Raw genomic sequence first — 10,586 nt, forward strand, 5'->3', positions numbered from 1 at the left:
GCTCTCTCTGTGTCAAATAAATAAATAAATGTTAAAAAAAAAGTTGAAATCAAAGTTATCAAATGGGAAATATAGAAAAATATGGCAGAAGAAACTTGATAAAGTTTGATGACAAAGTTCATGACAAATCAATAAAAAAATTATGCAAACTGAACCAACCACAGAAGGAAGGAAAACTGAAGAAGGAAGAGGGGAGAACAGAGCCTCAAGGGTTGTGGGACAGTATAAAATGATTTAAAATAGTTATATTTAAAGTCCCAGAATAAGAAGAGACACAATGGAGGAGAAAATATATTTAAAGATAGATTGGGGTCGCCTGGGTGGCTCAGTCAGTTGAATGTCTGACTCTTTGGTTTTGGCTCAGGTCATGATCTCAGGGTCATGAGATTGAGCCCCATTTCGGGCCCTGCACTCAGCTGGGAATCTACTTGAAATTCTCTCTCTCTTTTTCCCTCTCCCTCTGCCCCTCTCTCCTACCCCCTGCTAGGGTGTGTGTGCTCACTCGCACGCTCTCTCTCTCTCCCCCCAAAATAGATAAATAAATAAATTAATTAATTAATTAACTAAATAAAATCCTTTAAAAAATGAAGATAGATTGGTTGAAATTTTACTTTGCTTTAAAACAACATTCCAGAGATCTAAGAAACTCAAAAAACTCCAAAAAGGTTGGATGCAAAGAAAACTATACCAAGGCACATCGTAATAAAACTTCTGAAAATGGAAGAGACAATTTTTAAAGAGATAAAGATATTATATAGAGGAATGATGATAAGAATGACTGCCAACTTCTTACCAGAAATAATAGAGGTCTCAGAATAATGAAAAGATGTAGTTCAAGTGATAGAAGGAAAGACAATGTCCAATTTAGAATCCATATACTGCAAGGCTATCCTTCAAAGATGAATGCAAAATTAAGAAACTTACAGAAAAACTAAAGTCTAGAGAACTCATTACCAGCAGAATCCCACTATAAGAATTATTAAAGGAGGAGTGCCTGGGTGGCTCAGTCGTTAACCATCTGCCTTCGGCTCAGGTCATGATCCTGGGGTCCTGGAATCGAGCCCCACATCAGACTCCCTGCTCATGGGACGCTTGCTTCTCCCTCTTCCACTCCTCCTGCTTGTGTTCCCTCTCTCACTGTCTCTCTCTGTCAAATAAGAAAGTTAAAAAAAAAAAAAAAAAAAAGAATTACTAAAGGAAATTCTACAGGCTGTAAAGGAAAGGGACCTGATGGAATTCAGACCCATAAGAAATAATATAGAGGGCCAGAAATAGTAAGTATGTGGGTAAATGTAAACAATATTTTCCCTTTTTTCCCTTAGATTTTTATAAAGACAATAGGCTTGTTAAAGCCAAATAATAATAATAATGTATTATGGGGTATATAACAAGTAGCTAGAAAACATATGTCAACAATAGCACAAAAAAAACAGGAAAAAGTAAAAATAGTGTACTGCTACAAATTCTTATGTATGAAATAGTATAATTTTAATTCAATAATTCATAAAGAATACATAACATCTAATAAAAGAGATTCAGAATACAAGAAAAAAAAGTAACAGAAATCAAATGAAAAAAGAGGCAAATCCACAATTATAACTGAGATTTTAACGTGCTTCTCTCAGTAATTAGTTGAAGTAGTTATAGAAACTTTGAGCTACACCAACAACCAACTTGCTCCAGTTGATATTATAGAACACCACACCAATTACTGAATTCTTTGCAAGAGCACATGGAATTTCCAAGACAGGTTATATGTTGATTCAAAAGGATTAAAGTCATATAGAGTACATTCTCTGCCCATGATAGAATGAAATTAGAAAGCCAATATCAAAGACATGTCTAGAAAATTCCATAAATATTTAGAAATTCACTACATCCTCTAAATGATTCTCAAAGAAGCAATTACAAGAGAAAGTCAGAGGACATTACCAAATTTGAAAAACCCATGATTCTCCCTTCTTTATGGGGAAAAACCCAGTTCTTCCCTAGTGGGTGTCTTCCTTTCTTTTACACAGAACACTCACAACACTTCACTTCTGACCCTTCTTCACCAAATGTGGGGGGAACCATCCCAACCAGTTCTCCATGATGTCAGCTGAGTGCCCTGAAATTCAAGTCAACTCTGACACTACCTACCCAGGGATAGCATCAGATCCCACAGTTTAAGATTGCTCCCACCCCACTTTAGATGCCCATCACAAGTAGTAGGTTCCCAGGTTACCCACAACTTCTGTTGATCAGAGGTTCCTAAGACCGCCTCAGCTTTGATTAATTTGCTAGAGCAGCTCACAGAACTCTGAGAAACAATTACTTACATTTACCAGTTTATTAAGGGATGTGATAAAGGATACAGATGAACAGCTAGATGAAGATACACATAGGGCAAAGTCCGGGAGGGTCCCAAGCTTAGGAGCTTCTGTCCCTGTAGAGTTGAGGTACATCAGTGTGAATGTGTTTACCAGCCTGGAGATTCACTGAACCCTGTTTTATTGGGATCAAAATAGAACATAGACATGATCAAATATTAATTCCATTTCCAGCCCTCCTCTCTAGAGGATGGGGGTGGGGCTGAAAATCCTAAGCTTCTAATCATGGTTTGGTCGTTTGGAGGCCAGCCCCGATTCAGGAACTGTCCAGGAGTCTACCTGGAATTATCTCAATGGAACAAAAAGTACTCCTGGTGCTTTTACCATTTAGATAATTAAAAGAGTTTTAGGAGCTCCATTCCAGGAACCAAGGGCAGAGACATATATGCCATACACATGTGCCAGAGGCAAGCACAAAGGAAGCCTGCCCTGTCTAAACATACTGATATGTGAGCTGACCACTTCCCCGATTGTTAGAAATGGGCATTTATCTTTCACTTTCGCTGGCCAGCATGCAACCTCTTCTATATATTAGGAGTTCTCCACTTGATGAACAGCCCACTTCTCACCACAGAAGCTAAAAATGTCAGATACTCACCTCATCTTTCACTTTGGCTGGCCAGCATGCAAACTCTTCTATATTTTAGCAGTTCCCCACTTGATGAACAGCCCACTTAGCACAGAAGCTAAAAATGTCAGATACTCACCTCATCCTTGAGGTTAGGGTGCAATATGAGTAAGGCTCCACCAAACAGATGCATAAGCCCACACTTGAATCAGAATCTAATGGTAACTCAATGAAGTTTCATGAGGCAGAAGCAGAGGCTGAACGTTTCTGTGTGGTTTCCAGAAAGAGCAGCGTCACTGGTTCTAGAGTAGAACCTGACTTCTAGTGTAGGAGCACCTGTAGTGGCAGTGGTTACATTGCCACCAGAATGTGTGGATAGATTTTGAAGTTCCTGAATTTGAAAGCTCCAAGTCTCCATCACAATTCTAACTACCCAAAATCCTTTTAATAAATTGCTTTTTTCTTACTCAATTAGTCTGAATTTTTTTCTTTAAATTTTTTTATTTATCCCTCAATTAGTCTGAATTTTTTTTTAATTTTTTTATTTATCCCTCCCTTGTATTGTTATGTTAATCACCATACATTACATCATTAGTTTGTGATGTAGTGTTCCATGATTCATTGTTTGTGCATAACACCCAGTGCTCCATGCAGTATGTTAGTGCTCCTAACACAATGAATCATGGAACACTACATCACAAACTAATGATGTTGTGTCGGGGTTGAAGACTTGTCACAAAAGATCTTGGACACACTACCTTCAGAGGAAGAAATGAACCTCTGTCATCTTTGTATGATCGTGATGATGATGAATCATAAACGATGGGGTTGTTAAAGATCTTAAAGACCCCTTAGTAAATCCCATTGCTTGATTGATAAACTAAAGCACCAAAATGTGAGTGACTTGGTCATGGTGTATGGCTAGAAAATGGCGAGAGAATGACTGGAACACACACTGAACGTGATGGGGCTAATATTTTGGAGAAACATTAATGTGCTTTTCTCCTTTGCCTGAGTATGTTAATGCTCCCTACTTCCCTGGCCTGACCCAAGCATGTGTGTGTGTGTGTGTGTGTGTGTGTGTGTATGCGCGTGCACGCGCATACACAAGGTAGTAGTGAAGAGGGATGGGGTGGGGGTAAGGGTGGCGTGGGGGTGAAGATGAGGAGGGAGAGTATAATTCGTTTCAGAAGGTTTGCAAAGAGAACAAAAGAATTTATATTCGGATTCTGACACTCAAAACAGATTACGCAGCAAGACAATAGCTATGAAAGAGAGTACTTCTACTTTCCTTTATCCGCTCCAACCTCACTCCTTTCTGGCCCTTCACAGTAGCATAAAAAAATCAAGTAAAGGGGCACCTGGGGGGCTCAGGTGGTTAAGCGTCTGTCTTTGACTCGGGTGGTGATCTCAGGGTCCTGGGATCGAGCCCCACGACGGGCTCGCTGCTCAGCGAGGAGTCGGCTTCTCCTTCTCCCTCTGCCACTCCCCCTGCTTGTGCTCTCTCACTTGGTCTGTCAGAAAGATATCTAGATAGATAGATAGATGATAGAATAATCAACTATGAAAATTTGGAGTCACATAAATTCTCTTACAGTTTAGAAAACAGCTCTTCTGCTTATGGCAGGCTTGGAGGTCTATGGGACAATGGGGATATGTTAGGACGAATTAAAGAAAATCTCACCCCCCTTTAGCTTGAGGGGATTGTAGAAAGAAGGAGAGTGAGAAAAAGAGCAAGTGGGGCAGAGGTGAGGATCGAATAGGGGTGCACAGACCCCAGAGGCAGAAGAAGGTCGTGTATCACGTCCCCTTGCTTTCCTTCACGCGGCCTTATTTCAGGCTCTGCTTGGGCCGTGGGGCAGGGGTGCAGGGAGAACAGCTGCAGTCTCAGTTAATCTGAGTGGGGACCCAGGAGGCCACGCTTTCAACAGGCTTCCTGGTGATTTTAATAGGTATTGGCTTGAAAACCACTGAGATCAAAGTGAGATGAACATGCAGATTCCCCCACCCTGCTTCTCAGCTTGAAGCCCTCATGAGAATAAAGAGGTTAATTATGGACAAAATAAAGAAATTAATATTGCTCAGAACATTTGGGGCGTGGGTTCATTTGTCACACATAACATGTGAGTGAAAGTACTCTATAGATTGTAAAGAGCTCTCCTCTGGAAATTTCCATTCCTGTAGCCAAGTTGCAGCCCAGAGTAGAAAAGGAGTTCTCTGGTTAGGACTCCAGGAACCTGGGAAATGAAAATAGATTCAGGTTTTAGCTAAATGCCCATAGCACAGCTGAATGTTCTTCCTCGAATCAAATTAAGTAATTTCTTTTCCCTAAATCAAAGTGAGATGAGCCAAACAAAAGTACTTTCTTAAGTAGTCGATCACTAGTTGCAAATTCCGGAGGGCTTTGCTCCTAGAGTTGGAGGGGGCAGGTGGAATGGTCGTGGTTGTGGCCAGGGCTCCGGAGTCAGAATGAGTGAGGTCAGAACGCTGGATCTGCCCTTACTAACTGTGTGACTTTGGAAAATTTGCAAAATTCCTCGCAGCCTGTGTTCTCATGAGTAAAGTGGGCCTGATTATACAGCTTCCTGCCATAGGGTGTTGTTGAGGGCAGACAATCCACAGTACATGCTTCTGCAGAGCTGTTATGAGTCCCTTTATCTAAGAATTCTGTTGAAATTTTTTTTAAGATTTTATTTATTTATTAGAGAGAGAGCACAAGCAGGGGAGAGGGAGAAGCAGGTTCCCCGCAGAGTAGGGAGCCTGATGTGGGGCTCGATTCCAGGACCCCGGGATCATGACCTGAGCTGAAGGTGGATGCTTAACCGACTGAGCCACCCAGGAGCCACTCATTTGAAATTCTTCAGAGAGACCTAGGTCCTCTGGTAGACCTACTGAATAAGAATACCCAGAGGTAGACTTTAAACAGCTACACAGGATGTCCCTGTGCACATGGAAGGATTATTCCAGAGTACCAGTACTCAGATTTTAGTGCACATCAGCATCACCTGGAGGGCTTGTGGGGGCCTAGCCCCAGAGTTTGCAATTCCGGAGGTCCAGGGTGGGGGCCCGGGAATGTGCACTTCTAACAAGCTCCCAGGAGATGCTGATCCTGCTGGTGACCATGCTTCCAGAACTGCCCCAGGGTGGGGGCAGCCACCTAGGCCATCAGCACAAATCTGGCCCACTTCTTGTTTTTGTGAAGGCAGTTTCATTACAGCACAGTCCCCCTGTGTATGTAGCAACTGCGGTTGCTTTTGCCCTGCATTGGTGATGTCGAGTCGTTGTAACCGAGATCGCAAAGATTAGAGTATTTACTATCCAGTCCTTTCCAGAAAATATTTACCAGCCTTTGTTCCAGAGTAAGAGTTCAGGTACTTTGGGGCACCATCTTAGCCTTGGAACACACCCATCGTTGGATTAAGTAATTCAGGGCTTGATAAAGGGTGGGGTTCAATCAGGAACGTGTGTTTCCAGTACTTGTGTTTCCAGTGTTGTGTTTCTTCAAATCTTGCTCTTGTTCTATTTGTAAACTTACACATTCCTACAGTGAGTAGTTACGAGCTGGCACTGAAATTTTAATAAAAAATTCTATAAAAGGTAAATATTGATGATATTGTCTACTTGATTTTATTAGTCTTTGTTGTCATGTCTAATATATTAGCTTAGCCACCTTTTATGATGCCAACAATTTACTTCAAAGGCCTTCATCACAAATGAATGCTTGCACATAAGAGTCACCTGAGGAAACTTTAAAAACATACCAATATCTGGGTCCTACCACCAGAACTTCTGATTTAAAAGTTATGGGGTGGGACTCAGTCTTTGATGTTTTTAAAAGCTTCCAGATGATTCCAATAAGCAGCCAGCATTGAGAACAATGAACACAGTGTGATTTTTCAAATGTACTAGTTAAGGGGCACCTGGGTGGCTCAGTAGCTTGAGCGTCAGACTCATGATTTCAGCTCAGGTTGTGATCTCATGGGTGGAGAGATGGACCCCTGCACCCCCACCCCATGCCCGGCTCTGTGCTAGGCAGGGAGTCTGCTTGAGAGTCTCTCCCTCTGCCCCTCCCCCTACTTGTGTGCATGCCCTCTCTCTTTTTCTAAAATAAATAAACACAACTTTTAGAAAAAAACAAAAAATAAAATGTACTAGTTTAAGTTATCCCCTAGGTCCTGAACTCTATGAATTGACACCCACAGGTGGTCTCTGTCATTCTCATTAGAGAGCTGGCCCTCCGAGCTACCATACTTCTTATTGTTCATGCCACACCCACACCATAAACTCTGCTAATTGGCAAAATGAAAGTCAGAAATTGGTTTTCATTGGGAGAAGTAGTGATTTGTTAATAATGAATATTAGACATGGTATCTATTAAAATTATTGATATTTAAGGTTTCCTAACCTGTTCAATGTCCAGCTGTGAATTAAGAGGGTTCTGACTGCCTGGTGCCAAGAGAAGAGTCAATGAAATACAGTCACTCCTGCCTTCAATGAACCTTTTGTGTCAGGTGATAGTCTGAGCATCTAAAATTTTTTAGAGGTCAGTTTTTCTCAGCTCTGGCTGCACGTTGGAATCATCTGGGGAGATTAAAAACCCTCTCATGCCCAGGGTACACCCCAGATCACTTACCTCAGAATCTCTGGGGTGGGGCCCAGGAATCAGTATTTTCTAAATCTCCTGAGGTGATTTCAATGGGCAGAAAAGGCTGAGAACTGCTCATGTCAAGACAATAAACAACTGGGACTTCATAAAGTTGCAGGGCAGGTGATCTGGTTGTTTCAGTTTGCTAATAAGTGTTTGTTTACTGATAGCTCCATGTGTGGGAGAAATTAGTCTGAGCCTTACTTTCATTATAATGTGATATGAGGTTTCTAGGAGAGTAGCTAACCTGCACACAACTCATGTACAGCATAGGAAACCACCAACAAAATGAAAAGGCAACATATGGAGTGAGAGAAAATATTTGCAAATCATAGACCTAATAAGTGGTTAATATCCCAGATATATAAAGAACTCATACAACTCAATAGAAAAAAACCAGTCCGATCAAAAACTGAGCAGAGGATCCGAATGGACATTTTTCCAAAGAAGACATACAGATGATCAACAGGTACCTGAAAATGTGCTAATCACTCATCATCAGGGAAATGCAAATCAAAAGTACAATGAGATATCACCTCACATCTGTCCGAATGGCTGGTATCAAAAAGACAAGAGACAGCAAGTGTCACCAAGGCTGAGTAGAAAAGGGAACATCTGTGCACTGCTGGTGGGAATGTAAATTGGTGGAGCCACTGTGGAAACAGTGTGGAAGTTCCTCAAAAAATTAAAAATAGGACTACTATATGACCCATCAATCTCACTTCTGGGCATTTATCTAAAGGAAATAAAATCACTATCTTGAAAGAAACACTTAATCCCATGTTCACTGCAGCATTATTTATAATAGCCAAGATACTGAAACAACCTAAGGGTCCATTAATGGATAAATGGATAAAGAAAAGATGGTATATATACACAATGAAATATTATTCACCTATAAAAAAAAGAAGGAAAACCTGCCATTTGTGACAACACAGATGGACCTGGAAGGTATTATGCTAAGAGAAATGTCAGAGGAAGACAAATACTATATGATCTCACTCATATGTGCAATCTAAAGAACAAGGCAAAACAAACAAAAAACAAGAAAAACCTGAACTCACAGACAAAGGTTACAGATTGGTGGTTGTGGTTGCCAGAGGGAGGGGTGGGTAAAATGGGTGAAGGCGGTCAAAAGATAAAAACTTTCTGTTATAAGTAAGTCCAGGGGATGCAATGTATAGCATGGTGACTATGGTTAGTCGTACTGTACTATATATTTGAAAGTTGCTAAGAGAGTCACTCATAAAAGTTCTCATCACACACAAAAAAATTCTGTACCTATGTGTGGTGATGAACTGTAACTAGACTTCTTATGGTGATTATTTCATAAAATATACAAATAATAATATGAATATATGCAAATATATCAACTTATGCTGTACACCTGAAACTAATACAAAATTATGTGTCAGTTATATCTCAATTAAAAAAAAAAGAGTCTGAGGGCCCCTGGGTGGCTCAGTCAGTTAATCATCTGCCTTGGGCTCAGGTCATGATCCCAAGGTCCTGGGATCGAGCCCCACATCCAGCTCCCTGTTCAGCAGGGAGTCTGCTTCTCCCTCTGATCCTCCCCCCTCTCGTGCTGTCTCTCTCTCTCTGAAATAAATAAATAAAATCTTAAAAAAAAAGAGTCTGATATGGTAGATGAAGAAACAGGTGGGCTTAGAAAAGGTTACACAGTACCAAGAGAGGGAATGGAAACCTAGTCTGTCTCAAGGGACCACAGGATTCTACCCACTAGTATCTGCCACGTCCGTGGGCTCTCAAGAACTGAGAGGCAAAGTTGAGATCCTGCCTGTATGCTCCCCACCTCCTTGTTTTCTGAATGTACTGGGAGAGCCCCTAGGAACAAGTCTGTTTCAACATGCTTCATTTTATAAGAGCAGAAGCACAACCAGAGAGGTAACCTACCTTCTTAAAATGACCTAGAAAGTCAATATTAGAGATAGCCACAGGACTCAATGAAGTGTCTCAAAACTGAACTCAGGCAAAGGGGGATGAAAACAGTTTTTATTTATTTATTTATTTATTTATTTATTTGAGAGAGAGAGCACATAAGCAGGGGGAGTGGCAGAGGGAGAGGGAGAAGCAGACTCCCGGCTGAGCAGGGAGCCTGACGCGGGGCTTGATCCCAGACTCCTGGGATCATGACTTGATCTAAAAGCAGACGCTTAACCAACTGAGCCACCCAGGTGCCCCTGAAGAAAGTTTTTAAAGCAAAGTAAGCATTGTATAACTTGATCGTGGTGGTGGTTACACCTTGTATACAATTATCAAGGTATACCATACCTTTGAAATTGATGAATTTTAACATATGTAAACAATAACCTAGATAAAGATGGAAAAGCAAATGTATGTACTCAGTTGGGGTTGGGGTGCCAGGGACCATGATGAATGCTCTACATTTCTTACCTCATTAATCTTTGGGCATGAATATAGCTTGTCTAAACCACTCAGGTACATTTCCTTGGTCTTTCTGACATTTTCTGGAATTCCATATCGCACTGTCAATAAAATCTCACTTAGGACTAAATAGGCACTTAATTTTTACGTTGGCCAGCAGGCCCTGCTCCATCCTCTTGTCCACTCCAGTCTCCATGTCTGTAGCTAGAAAGGTTAGAGGCTGTATCTGCCAAGCACCCCCAGGAAGCCAGGCATGAGTAATTCACTTCATCCACCAACTGCACTTTGGGGTAGGTGCTACTATCCCCACTTCAAGGATGCTGAAGCTTAAGGACAAAGCCCTTAAAAACCCAGGTAGGGTTTCACATCAGGAAGCAGCAGGGCCACCATCTGCCTCCAGGCAGTCTGAGCCCGAGGTTGTTTGCTAACCCCCACACCACACAGCCTCCCAGCCAAGGACACCAGCCAGATCGCTGAACTGCTGCATGGGGGGCCACGGAGTGACGTTGGAGAGATGACAAAGGAAACTTCTCCGGATGCAGCCTGCATCTCCAGACTAGAGTGGCCCCAGCTGATGGTCAGATCTGCGGTCTTGCTC

The 10,586-nt window shown here is 41.7% G+C and overlaps 1 long non-coding RNA gene across 1 annotated transcript; it reads right to left on the minus strand.

Moving 5' to 3' along the window:
• Positions 1-868: 868 nt before the first annotated feature.
• Positions 869-3,228, minus strand: LOC114206932 (uncharacterized). The gene is made up of 3 exons (XR_003608754.2): positions 3,077-3,228; positions 2,319-2,484; positions 869-1,147 (listed from the first exon to the last, which is right to left on the minus strand). It is a non-coding gene; the product is annotated as an uncharacterized LOC114206932 (long non-coding RNA).
• Positions 3,229-10,586: the final 7,358 nt, after the last annotated feature.

The sequence above is a fragment of the Eumetopias jubatus genome, unplaced genomic scaffold (assembly GCF_037043125.1).
Source record: "Eumetopias jubatus isolate StellerSeaLion01/CBP00866 unplaced genomic scaffold, mEumJub1_p1.0 scaffold_1, whole genome shotgun sequence".
Taxonomy (NCBI): domain Eukaryota; kingdom Metazoa; phylum Chordata; class Mammalia; order Carnivora; family Otariidae; genus Eumetopias; species Eumetopias jubatus.